This window comes from Pygocentrus nattereri, chromosome 20 (assembly GCF_015220715.1).
Source record: "Pygocentrus nattereri isolate fPygNat1 chromosome 20, fPygNat1.pri, whole genome shotgun sequence".
Lineage (NCBI taxonomy): Eukaryota > Metazoa > Chordata > Actinopteri > Characiformes > Serrasalmidae > Pygocentrus > Pygocentrus nattereri.
The window spans coordinates 6,311,962-6,326,153 of record NC_051230.1 but is presented as its reverse complement, the minus strand read 5'-3'; the positions used below and the strand labels follow the sequence as shown (position 1 = coordinate 6,326,153).

Below are 14,192 nucleotides of genomic sequence, written 5' to 3'. Positions count from 1 at the left end.
GCCAGCAGAAGATCGCCGCATTCAAGATTCGGTAAATCCCTGAACAAATCCCACCGCAAATCATTTACAAATGCTATTTCAACCGTGTCTGTAATGATAGGCCACAAAGAACCTACCAGTCGTTGTCTTTTTGTTCGACGTTGTCCAAACAAATGCTTGAAGAAGTCATTACCACACTTAAGCATTTCGCTGCAGTTCTCACTCCCAGTTGTGGGAAACAAGTGCTCTGCATATCTTTGATTCTTTGTCCCAAAACCAGCACATCAGACTTAGCACAAAGAAGACTTACCTGATCAGCTAAATCATCTGTAATATGTAAAGCTAGAACACATCGATTAAACATTCTCCAACACAAACACACCTAAATGCTGGGTATGTGTGCTGTATGTGTGTGTTAGATTGTGGGGAGTCTCTAGAATGTTCACCCCAGCTGATTGGCAACAGCTGTTTCACTCTCCACTTAAGGCAACATGATGAAACTGTTTTACCTTAAAATAACGGCTTTAAAATAACAGCAGGGCAGTCGTGGGCTGGAGGTTCGGGAACTGGCCCTGTGACCGGAAGGTTGCCGGTTTAATCCCCTGTCTATGCCTGAGGTGTCCTTGAGCAAGACACCTAACCCCCAATTGCTCCCTGGGTGCTGTGGATAGGGCTGCCCACTGCTCTGGGCAAGTGTGCTCACTGCCCCCTGGTGTGTGTATGTGATGTTTCACTTCATGGATGAGTTAAATGCAGAGGTGAAATTTCCCCGTTTGTGGGATTAAAAGGTGTCACTTAATTAAAATCCTTTTGATGATATAATGACTTACAATAGGAAGAATCTAGTCTCTGTCATTGCCAATCTTGTGGCAATCTTGGCCTCTAATAAGTGTAACTCCTCTCCTGTCACGCATCCTGTGAGTGCCTCGTTGAATATGAACTCTAGTTCCCAGAATCCTATGGGGGATCACATGACTCCTCACATGACTCGGCGCACCTATCAGCGATCTCGTTCACTGTATTACTGATGTGAGACACCTGTGGTGTTGACCATGTGACTGATGTAGTTTAGTATAAGAGCCCGGGCTTTAGACTACAATGCTGTGAGGTGTTGAATCCATCCTGTGATCTACTAAGTGTTTATGCTGACTCTTGGTCCTGTGTAGGACCACTGACTGTTTTCTGACTTTGCCCTTTTTTGCTCTGCCATTTGGATTGTTTATCTGGTTTACTGCTTTTTGGAATTTTGACTCTTGCCTGTGTTTGGACCTCGTTTTTGCTTTTTCCTTTTTGGACTGTTCGCCTGGTGGTATGTGTGTGATATCGTTTATCTTCTGCCTGATTGGTTTGACCCATGCCTGTTCTGTGACATTGAGATTGCGTTGTGTTTATATCAGTAAAAGCTCCTTTGATTTTTATATCTGCGAGCATCTGATTCTGTTAGACTCGTTACATCTCCGAAGTTACGTAGTGCCTGCTCCAACTCGCTGCCCATTTAAAGCAACGTTTATGTAAGTATTTTCTTAAAATAACAGCTTTAAAATCATTTTGATGGTATGCTGCCTTTATAGTGAGCATGGAGTCTCTGTCATTGCCACTTTGAGGCTGCCATGGTTCAAATCTTGGCCTCTAATGAATGAAGTTACTTAGAGCCTGCTATGGTGCTATGTAACTTTGGAGGAGCGGGCACAAAACTTCTTGTGAGAACTTTTGTAATTATTACAGCACCATGTCACACACCAACAACCATAAGTCATGTTCGCTGTAGTGATCTGTTTCACACCTAGAGGGAAATCAACAAAAACTTGACAGCATTGTGTATATTCCAGCCAATGTTATTTATGAAAGATTGCAACAGAGGCTGTAACCTTATCTTCGTCATCACTGTCTCACAGAGTATTGTACTTTTTTCTGGATGCCAAGTCATCTAACTTCAGTCCTGTTTCAGGTCACACCAAAAAGTTTGGTCAGTCTCGCATTAAATAAACTTTGAAAGTTTTCAGCCTCATGTAATAAAATCCTGTCATGTTACTTTACCTTGTAAGTCAATAAGGTTTTTATCTTCTGATGCAGTCTTTCCAAGTGTTGTGCCGAATTCTGACTCCTGGGCAGAATCCGACTCCCCTTTGTGTTCAAACAAGTCACACAAGGATATGCAAGCTACAGATTACAATCTCAATTTTAATTCTTTAGACGTAGAAACAATTCAAAGTGCGAGTGTAATCTATAGCATCCATATGCATGCATGATGTACAACTGTAGGTGGAGCCCAAGAGCAAAAATACTAATCCTGGCATAATGCTGCTTTGAGGGTAAAAGTGGAACAGAGGAAAGTTTCACAACCAGAATATGTGAGGAGGTGGGGGTTTGATAGTTGGTAGAAAATAATTCTCCTCTTCAAAACACAAATACCCCCCCACCTCAGCAAGGTGAAAGTCAGTGATGTGGCAGAAATGTTTGGGTGGCATCTAGAGTGGCCAATTAGATTTCCAACCACCCCTTTAAAACCAGATATGTTGAATTTTGGCTTTTGATGGAAGGTGTTGGTGTGAACAGTGATATTTGCTGAAGGATATTTTTTTGGTTGGAGAATCATGTTTCTGGTTAATTTTTGCTGTTTGATGGAGAATGATTGATTGATTTGATTGATTGATTGATTTGATTGAGTTTGCATTCTCCAGTAAACAAATATTCTCCACCAAACACAATGTTCGAGATATATAATTCATACAAACTTTTTTTTTTTTAAATCTTCATTGCAGGACAGGCAACATTTATTTGTGCATACTGTATCTTGGCCCATCTTTGTTTTAAGGGAATTGCTTTCACAGTAGGACGTCTTCAGCCTTCTGCCTTCACCCCAATTGCTCTCTAGCAGCTCAACATTTCTCACACACACGGTGTCAACAGCGTCCTAAATATTCTGGCGAGTGAAAATAGCCAAAAGATAGTCTGTCCTACAACTTGGTCAGTAGCATATTGGGTTTTTTTTTTTTTTTTTTTTTCTCATTGGATTAAATTGATTTGTTGCCAGTACCTCTAAAGACTCACAAAATGTAATTAATAGTAATAGTTATTATATATATATATATAAAACATAATACCGTTTGGAGAGACTTAATCTGCCCTAATTATTCTCCAATGTATATGTTATTGTAAAACACTGTGCTGTAGTAATCTTGGTCCATTGTGTTACTTGGCAACTGCATCCTACTTTTAACGAACTGCATTGCTTGGCAGAATTGTTTATTGTGAATTTATTGATAATAAAGAATGTTTTGTTAGCTCATCTGAACCTTCATTCTCGGCTAAAACACACAGGCATTGACACAGTATCTGTATGGTCATATTATGTATGGTCATATTATGAAAGGACAGTAACAACACGCTCTGTCTCTGATAATTATCATCTACATGGGAAAATAGCTCTGCCCAACATTCCCACAAGCGCCAGACAATCGGCCATTACATCATCAGCACTGACCTCCAATTAGTAAGGCAATGTCCAGCACATGGACCAATAGATCTTAATATAGCCATAGCATTTTTCTTTCCATGGCCTGTGGCGAGCACACTCACAGTCGAGTGTAAGTCACTCTCTCGCTCTCTTTGGCTAACTTGGTCTCCTCTGGCCTCTCTGCTGGCTCTATCTGACATCTGATCTTGCCCTAGGTGGCCAGTGTACTAAACATTCTGATGACCGAAATCTATTTTAAACACCTTTTATAGAGGCAAAAAAACAACAGCCTAACCTTGATTCTGCAAACTAGTAAACATTTTTTTATGCAAAAGTATGTGGATGAGTCTGATAATACTGAGTACCTCATCCCTCCATTTTCCAAGCCGCTTCTCTGTCAGGGTCGCGGGGGGGTGCTGGAGCCTATCCCAGCGGTCTTCGCGCGGAAGGCAGGATACACCCTGGACAGGTCGCCAGTCCATCACAGGGCAGACAGACAGACACAGACAGTCACTCACACACAGGGGCAATTTAGCATATCCAATTGGCCTGACTTCATGTCTTTGGACTGTGGGAGGAAACCCACGCAGACACGGGGAGAACATGCAAACTCCACACAGAGAGGACCCTGGTCACCCAGCCAGGGAATCGAACCCAGGCCCTGCTTGCTGTGAGGCGACAGCACTACCCACCGTGCCACCCCTGAGTACTTCATCCAGAGTACCCTATATGTAAATAAGAATCCAGAAACCCCACCTAATGACTGAATTCAGCTGCTCTAAGGTGGACATCTTGATGACACAGGTGTTCAGTCTCCATAGGAAAGCATGGGCAAAAAGAACGAGATACTCTGGAGCAGGCTCGCAAGAGCCTATGATCACCATGCCCAAGAGTCAACTACAACAATGGTTCTTCAACCAGCCCTCAAAATCAGGACCCCCAGAGGGTCCACATGTTTGTTTTGCTCACGCTCCCAGCACATCTGAAACCTGGAGTCTTGTTTCTCTGTAACGATGGAGCTCCATCCATCCAATACCTTTGTTGGAGTGATTCAAAACTGATCGTCCAACATCCATATCTGACCTCACTAATGCTCTGTGTCTGAATGCAGTCAACTCCTCATAGCTATGTTCCAACACCTAGTGTAAAGCTTTCCTAAGAAAAGGGGGGGGGCGGGCGTATTCCCTAGATTTCAGAAGAAACTTTGCATTCTGGATGTAAATATTCACTGCTTCCAAACATATTTGCTCATCTGCCTTCACTCGCATATGAACTTGAGTGAGATCCCATTCTTAATCCATAGGGTTTAATATGATGTTGGACCACCCTTTGCCGAGCGCAACTCCTGAAAAACAACCCCACCATAATCCCCCCTCCACCAAACTTTACACTTGGCACAATGCAGTCAGACAAGTACCGTCTCCTGGCAGCCGCCAAACAGACTCGTCCATGGTTTCATATACCTGTGGCCATGGAAGTGATTGGAACACCTGAATTCAATGATTTAGATGGATGAGTGAATACTTTTTGAAATATAGTGTAGTTCTGTGCAAAAATCAGAGACGCTTAATTTATTAATTTCCAATCAGCTATTAAGTACGAGGTATTCATTTTTTAACATCAAAAAGAAAACATATATTTAACAAAACACACAAAAGCTTCAATAACTAAATATAATTAAGTGTGTCCATTCTTTACCTTTTATTACAGCTTCCATTCTTTTTGGGAGACTCACTTTCCGATTTTTTTCCACAACCTCTGAAGTTCAGTCTCAGAAGTTGGTTGCACTTTCTGCTTCTCAAGGTCCATGTAATCCCAAACATATTCAGTGAGGATGAGGTCTGGACTCTGGAGTGGTCAGCCTATTGTTCCGAGAACTCAGAACAGTAACAGCTTCTTGACAGCTACTCGTCCTTTTAGGCTGCATTCACACAGCAGGTAAAAGTAGCCCAAATTTGATTGACTTACCCCGTCCATATTTTGGTTTGGGTGTTCACAGTGTCTTATAAATATGATTTATATGCAACATCAGTCTGAACAGATCAGCTCCTAAACTGACCCACATGTGCAAAAGAACAATGCATGGCTCATCCAGAGGTAAACAATCACGACTGCCAACGAGTGCCGGTCGCTTCTGGAGGGTTCTGTTTCATTTTCACCAGGATCACAGGAGCCATCATGAAAGTTCATTCATTGACAGCTGGGCTCATCACCCAGAATGTGTTCGAGTTCACCGTAAAAAGCATGCGGTCACTTGTTTTTGGATCCTTTAAACTTTGCTTCAAGACTTTTAACTGTTCTTTGATGCTGCAGCCATTTCTTTTGAAATCTCTTCAGACAGTGAGGGTTTTGGATCAGTCTCTTCTCATTTTTTGTACAGAAAAATTTAGTGTTTGAGGTCTCAGCAGGATGAAATTATGACAAATGATGAGCTGGATTGACTTAAAAGTCATATGAATTCTGATCTGGCTCTTCAGACTGAGTCGCATCGCTGCATATTGGATAAGTATCAGATTTCAGTACCACATCAGAGGGACAGTGAAGGTGGGGCAGTTTGGAGATAAAGCCAGAGAAGTCAGGTTGAGATGGTTTGGACGTGTGTTGAGGAGGAATAGTGGATATATTGGGCAAAGAATGTTGGAGATGGAGCTGCCGGGTAGAAGGAGAAGAGGTAGACCTCAGAGAAGGTTTATGGATGTAGTGAAGGTGGACATGGAGATGGTTGGTGTGAAAGTAGAGGAGGCAGTGGATAGGGCAAGATGGAGGCAGATGATCCGCTGTGGCGACCCCTAAAGGGAGCAGCCGAAAGAAGAAGAAGATACGAAAATATCTCAAATGAGAATTGAAAACACATTTATGTCACATGAAGTAAAAGAGCCGATTTGGGCCACTTTTACCTGCTGTGTGAACAAAGCCTTAGACCACTGTCTTCTTAAAGTGGAGGGATGGACAAAACACTTTGAAATCTGAAGCTGAAGCTTATTCCATCTCTCAGAGATGAAAGCTTTAGCTCCTGTTTATCTGAAGTGGACAGTTTTGGTGGTCTACAAGCTCTTTTTACGAGTCACATTTTCCTATGAATCTTTTTTTGAACTCGTTTTCCTTTTTCTTATGCCAGTGGACTAACTTGGCTAATCTGATGGGTCACTTGTCATTTCAGTCAGCAGCAATGATCTTTCATTTCACATGTGTGGATGTGGATACAACACATATATAATTAAATTCATACAATCATGCTAATTAATCTCACCCTATTATTTGTTTCTGCATCACAATTTTCACAGGCTTTAAGCGTCGAGCCGCTAATGACGCATCAGTCAGTCAGTCAGACGCACTCTGATGAGCCTTAACGGCTGATTTACAGTTCAATAACCAGCGCCACACATACACACACCGGCTTTTATTTGACTCTGAAAGGATTAGAATTGCTGCCGTTATTACATTTCTGATCTTCTATTTCTTGCCTGTGATTCATCTTGAAGGAAAAAAATAAAAGATAAATGGCTACAAACAATGTGTCACTGCAAATGTGGAACAAACCATATGGTCTGTGCAGTTATGCTGCTCTGCCTGTGGCTATCCATGTATGTGACAGCTAACTTTTCTCTAAATGTATCTTGCAGAAGAGTACCCGAGAATTTATACAGAGGTTTCAATCCAGTTACTGCAATTTCTCCTTTGTGAAATGACTGTAATTTAACCACAGCACCGTCTTTGAACTCAATTGAAACGAGCAGGACCCAGCTGAATGAAAAGCGGAGTGCTTTCTTGCATTTAGAGAAGCCACCAGGCTGAACTGGCTGTGCTTGTTTTCATTATGCATTAGAGTCTACACTGCATAAAATCAATTTGAAAGTAATATCCCCTGCGCAGCAATGCTGTTTCTGCTGCTTTTTATTTCATTATTTATTTTGTCTGACAACATAACCACTGGATCTTTAAGTCATAAGCCGTCCACAGCAGAGAAATTACAAAAAAAAGGCAGAGTTACATCTTGTGTTTTCCCAACAGGCAATATTTTGGAGGGGGGGTGGTAAATGAATAAATGAAAGAGATGCTGTTCAGCGCTAATGTTGTATGTGTCACACCAAAGCACCAAAGACGGGCAAATGAAAGGTTTTTTTTTTCTGTTGGGAGACACAAAGAAGGATGGACAGTTGTGGACAAGGACAAAGAATGAATGACAATCATGAGTAAATGAGGTGGCCAAATCTTACATAGCCCTTGTATGCATGTTCTCTCACTGGCCATTTTATTAGAAATGCCTACCTTGTGCATCTTCTCATCTGGCCACTTTATTAGAAACACCTGCTTTGTACTTCCACTCACTGGCCACTTTATTAGAAACAGCTACGTTGTGTGTTCACTCTCTGGCCACTTTATTAGAAACAGCTACCTTGTGTGTTCACTCACTGGCCACTTTATCAGAAACACCTGCCTTGTACTTCCACTCACTGGCCACTTTATCAGAAACACCTGCCTTGTACTTCCACTCACTGGCCACTTTATTAGAAACAGCTACCTTGTGTGTTCACTCACTGGCCACTTTATCAGAAACACCTGCCTTGTTCTTCCACTCACTGGCCACTTTATTAGAAACACCTGCCTTGTACTTCCACTCACTGGCCACTTTATTAGAAACACCTGCCTTGTACTTCCACTCACTGGCCACTTCATTAGAAACAGCTACGTTGTGTGTTCACTCTCTGGCCACTTTATCAGAAACACCTGCCTTGTACTTCCACTCACTGGCCACTTTATTAGAAACACCTGCCTTGTACTTCCACTCACTGGCCACTTTATTAGAAACACCTGCCTTGTACTTCCACTCACTGGCCACTTCATTAGAAACAGCTACGTTGTGTGTTCACTCTCTGGCCACTTTATCAGAAACACCTGCCTTGTACTTCCACTCACTGGCCACTATATTAGAAACACCTGCCTTGTACTTCCACTCACTGGCCACTTTATCAGAAACACCTGCCTTGTATTTCCACTCACTGGCCACTTTATTAGAAACAGCTACCTTGTGTGTTCACTCACTGGCCACTTTATTAGAAACAGCTACTTTGTGTGTTCACTCTCTGGCCACTTTATCAGAAACACCTGCCTTGTACTTCCACTCACTGGCCACTATATTAGAAACACCTGCCTTGTACTTCCACTCACTGGCCACTTTATCAGAAACACCTGCCTTGTACTTCCACTCACTGGCCACTTTATTAGAAACAGCTACCTTGTGTGTTCACTCACTGGCCACTTTATTAGAAACAGCTACTTTGTGTGTTCACTCACTGGCCACTTTATCAGAAACACCTGCCTTGTACTTCCACTCACTGGCCACTTTATTAGAAACACCTGCCTTGTATGTATACTCACTGATCACTTCATGAGCTCCACTGCCCTTACAGGGTGATTACATAGAGAAATGTATTTGCTGCCATGCAAGTCCTCTACTCCATTCATCATTGGTCAGTTTCCAACCACAGGACCACCGCTGACCAGATACTATTTTAGTGGTGGACTATTCTCAGCACAGTAGTGTCACTCAAAGGTTGACCAGCCAAGATAGGCTCTGTGGTCAGACACTGACTAGTGCCGAAGGGCTAGAGAATGGCTACACATGTACTGTGCATCAACAGGCTACACTTACCACTCTACAAGGACCTACGATGTTGGAGTACTAAATCAGGTGGTCTTCCTTTGGCTTCTCCAACAAAGAAACCCAATTGGAGGCATTTAAACGGTGGAAATTGGAGGGTAAACTACAAAAACTGCTGTTGCCACCTACACAATGCATTCATCACAGCTCAAGCCCTCCCACTAACAGCTTTCCTGACAGTGATAGCTGAGGCAGAGCGTCTGGGCTCGCTGGAAACAGCACACGCACCCAAAGTCATGATCACACACCCTGAAGGACAGCGGCCACACCTGAGGAAGAAGCTTGGCCTTCTCCGGAGCCTTCTGTCTATACCATGATGAATGAATTACGTCCCTAAATCTAACAAAGCCAGTCTACCTTGAAAAGCAGCCAGGCTGACTGACTAGCATCGATAAGACGGGCCGCGCATATGCATCACGTCTCCCGGACCAACAACCTTCCAGAAAAAAAGAAAAGCATCTTTGAAAGAAAAGAATGAAAAGATGAATGGTGTGACCTGGCATTTCATTTGAGGCTGAAATGAAGCTTGACCTCATTTTACTGCGGTTTGGCCTTGCATTAAATTCTACACATCAGTCTTTGTGAGAAAGGCGCTAAGCAACATGATTAAATGCCACTGAACCAGCAAACACATGCACACTGATATCACACGGATAATATATGATGGATTAAGAAAGGCATAGTTCTATTTCACTCCTGAGAAAATTCTAGCCATGTAAGTCAGTTGAGTGACGGGTTCAAGGTTAAACTGATCCGTATTATTAGTACTTAAATACAAAAATAATAAGTGTATAAAAATACATCTACACATTCGACGCTAAGTATACACCAGTATTGCACCATTTTCAGTGTATCGCTTTTGTAAGAATAATATAGGTTATGAAATAAAGCCTGTGAAATGTACAGTCAAACAGTTCCATATGTGCAATTAGTGAGTCTGAATGGTATGCTGGGCACAATATTGACATATATTCCAGAGTATACAAGGTATGGATAGAGTATATCCGTTTATTTGAGTATAGATTTGCTAGATTGAAGTTACAGTAAGATCAGAGTGAGTCTGTTGAAGTGTTAGTTCATATCCCTCATCCTTTTAAGCACAATTGTCTTTTTATCTCTTCTTTTTTGCGGAAGCTCTGGCTTTCTTCAGCTTCTTGCTCGCCTGTCTATAATAACCTTCAGGTGTTGCTGCTGATGGCAGTGCAGTGGCGTCCGCTGATTGGCTGTGCTGAGATCAGGGCAAGAGCATGTAAGCCTGGTGAACGGCTTCCTCGGGGCTCCTCCTTCTTCTCTTGATGTTGCCGTCTGACCAGCCAGGCCAAGAGTTCTAAACATGGAGTAGTTGGTCCATCTCTTTATGTAGTTGCTAGTCTATTGTTGTGTGTTATACTGTCCTCTGTGGTGGTGTGTGAAGCCTTTCTCAGACTTCTAGATTGGAAGCTGTAGGGTGTGTAGTCTTGTTTTCTTTGGGGGTTTGTCTTTGTTTTTGTTGAGGGAGTTGGGTTATGCTTTTACATGGGTTGGGGAGGTACATTTTTCTTTGGTCTTTTTGGAGACCGCTCCTGAAGCTTAAGCTTCCGCAATCCATGACAAAACTCATGAGACTAGTAATATGTGTTTGAGTGCGATTGGTCTGGTGGGTTGGTAATGGGACGTTTCGGGAGACACTTTTATGTTGCGACCTACCCTAGACAGGTCCTAACAATACATTGTTTTTTTTTATTTGTTTATTTATTTTATACTATTAAGATATTTTTTAAATTAAAATTGAATGATGTTTCATTACTGAGTCCTACACATGCTCAAAACGCCTGGCTCAAATGTAAAGTTAGCCTTATACTGATGAAGCTATCATGAAAACAATAGACTAGAAAGAGAAAGTTCTTTAAGTTGGCTTGAAAAAAGTCACTGCAAAATCCCAGGGGGCTGCTAAAGTATTGCTTATCCTTGCTGTGGTATCCCAGGTGGTTGCTATGGTATCCCAGAAGGTTTATTGTATCATATGATTTAAAGGCAAAATTCTTGCTTTCACATAATCCTCCACGAAAAACTGGATCAGAACAGTGTCCATTTCAACTTGTTTTTAAGAAATTTTCATACTTTTATTCACTGTCAAACTTTGATTTTAATGTGAAATCCCATGTCACCAAGAGACTAAACCCACCACTATACATGATACTGACTTGAAACTCACTTTTTAGCCATATGGTTTGGTTAAAGAAGGGTTGTTTTAAGGCAGAGAACATATTGATCAAACTTAAAGCAGATAGACATAAAAAAATCAGCTTTCTGTAAAAAAAAAAAAAGAGGATTTTTTTTTTATTTAAGGAAATGACAAACACCTTTCCCACCCTCCTTCCACACCCACATGGGGCAGTTCAACGCAAGTCAAGCATGAATACAGCCCCTGGTTACACTATGGCTACACCAGGAAAAACATATATGTAGTATGCAGTTAACCAAGCAACGTGTGGTTAACCTTTGTTATAGCATCACTTCATATATGAAGAGGTAAGGGTTAGGAACTGCATTATTAATTCTTATTTGCTTATAAGTTTAAAAGAGCAATATGCAAGATGATGCATTCATAGTTCACACAATCCCTCCTTCTCCATCTTCACTCCCCTATTTATTTACCAGTCTAGAAGAAATTTTGCGAGTTTAGCATCAAATTTCATCCCTTTACTCACCTAGATCTGTTCCAGCTGTGAAGAGCAACACCAATGTTAACTATTGTTTTGCTTCTAGGGACTGGGCAGTGCCATTTCTTCATCCGCTCATGTTGGACTACCGGGACTCATTATCACTACTATTGAGATGCAAATTGGAGTTACAAGACAGCATGGGACAGGGCTAGCTGGTATTTTCAATAAATATCTCTGCAAAATGGTACAATGGGTGTTGGCATAATAACAAGACTTTTCACATTCTGTTGATAATTTTAGTCAATTTTGGAATGTTTTAAACTAAAAGTCTTACAAACTACCCTTTTAAAAAGTACTGAAAGCTTAAATTTCACTTATGCATATCGCTGTTTTTAGAAGAAAACCTTGTATTTCTATTTTTTACATTTTCAGTTTTTGACAGAATTCAAATATGCCTGTTGTCCTTTACTTTCTATGAAAATTTCATGATAAATGGACTAAAAGAAATGGCCCAAAATGAAAAAAGTCTGGTTCTATTGACCTACAGTAAAAGTAGGTTTTCTCCCTTTCCTGTAAAGTTACTATCTTGGAGATTCAGAGTTTTCTTCCGACAACAGCAGAATTTTTGTTATGTCAGTATATTCTTGCTGAGTAAAACTCAACATATACTCCTGAACATATATTGGCTCCTGGAATCATCTATTTGCATATTGTGTACTTGCTTTACTCATCCTTCCATTCTAGTTCACAGTTAACTGCCTTATTGTTGTTGGCTGTGAGTGCAAGTTACCATCTTAAGTTAAGTGATACTTTATTAATCCCACAAACGGGGAAATTCCACCTCTGCATTTAACCCATCCGTGAAGTGAAACACCACATACACACTAGTGAATAGACACACACACTAGGGGGCAGTGAGCGGCCCAATCCAGCCCGGGGAGCAATAAGGGGGGTTAGGTGTCTTGCTCAAGGACACCTCAGTCATGGACTGTCGGCACTAACCTCCAGCCCACGACTGCCCCCACTTACTTCTGACCTTAATTCTAGGACAGCTCAGTAGCACATTAATACCTAATAGAAATATGTAGGTCTTAATATCTTAATGTTGTTTAACTTAATGTTCGTTTCCTACTATGTTGCTCAGCTGAGCCTCTTAAAAACTACTGAGCACAATTATGTGGAACCACTTGACATATCATTTTTAAGTCAATCTAGCAATTTATTTTAGGTAGCATAAAAATAATCGGTCCATTTTATTAGATTGTACTCAGTCAATTTAGTGGGATTCACTTGAATTCATTAAGCACATAAGTACTCATTAAGTACTCACTTAGTACTCACTCAAGTATCTGGCTCGCGGAGCCACTTGACATAACGATTTTAAAGTTTTAGAGAAGTGTTACTTTCAAAGGAGTCAGAGAGGCATCAGTTGTGAGATGGAGTAATAAGAGCATTAAGGATAACAGAGGTTTCTGTATTTCCAGGATGATGATGAAAAGATGCTGAGACCTTCCATGTCGTCCTGGAAATGCTGTATTAGGTTTTTGCTGATTAATTCCCCACCAGCCTATTAGACAGGATATGCACAATTTAGAGCATCCAACACAGCAATAGAGAAAAAGCGGAGGAGTGAATCAACATTTCCAATCCTGAAGTTTATTTTCAGAACGAATCCTTGCGTGAAAATATCAATAGTACATTTTTTCTTTAAGAGATGATCTCAATATATAGTTTTCTATGAAACTGAATATAAATACGGTGATGAAAAAGTGAAAGGAGTGCTGAAGGAGGTATTTCGGAGAAAACTCGATGTAAGATAATGCAGCTGTATAAGGAAGAGGAAAAAGGACAATAAGTTTCCAAAACTGGAGTTTAAAAATTGGGACATTGGGACTCCTAACAACCATGCGAGACCTGGTAGACACCAAAACTGTCCCCTTCAGATAAACAGAGGAGAAAATCAAGCTGCTTCAGATCTGAAAACGTCCACGGTGTTTCTGTCCATCCTTCCACTGTGAGAAGACGACTCAGCACTATGGGTGTGAAAGGATGTGTAGCTGCCAAGAAGCCCTCGCTGTGGACTGACCGTCCAGTGTCCAGACCACGCCATTCACTGAATGTGGCCTGAAAAGAATGGAAGCCGTAATAAAGGTGAAGAAGGGACACACTAAACATTGAAATCGTTTATGATGTATTAGAAATGGGGGTTTCTGTGTATTTAATGGCTGTTTTGACTGAAAATTAAATAAATAAAGTGTGGCCTTTAATGCACAATTTGGTCAAAAGTATGTGGACACCCAGGGATCACCTGCATTTGTTCATGATGATGGCCTTAATTCAAAACCACAGGCGTTAATATAGAGCTGGTTCCCCAATACGTATAAGACTGATTCCCATCAGATTTCCTTAGAAAAACAGTAGCAATATGTCTTCCTATTGTAGCGTCCAG

The 14,192-nt window shown here is 41.2% G+C and overlaps 1 long non-coding RNA gene across 1 annotated transcript in view; it reads left to right on the top strand.

Annotated features, from left to right (window-relative positions):
* The window catches only part of LOC119261752, a 49,087-nt gene extending 35,778 nt beyond the window's left edge, over positions 1 to 13,309 (top strand). Inside the window, exons 2-3 of the long non-coding RNA XR_005129173.1 lie at positions 11,847 to 11,958; positions 13,228 to 13,309. This is a non-coding gene — a long non-coding RNA (uncharacterized LOC119261752). The remainder of the gene's footprint in view (positions 1 to 11,846; positions 11,959 to 13,227) is intronic.
* The last annotated feature ends 883 nt before the right edge of the window (positions 13,310 to 14,192 follow it).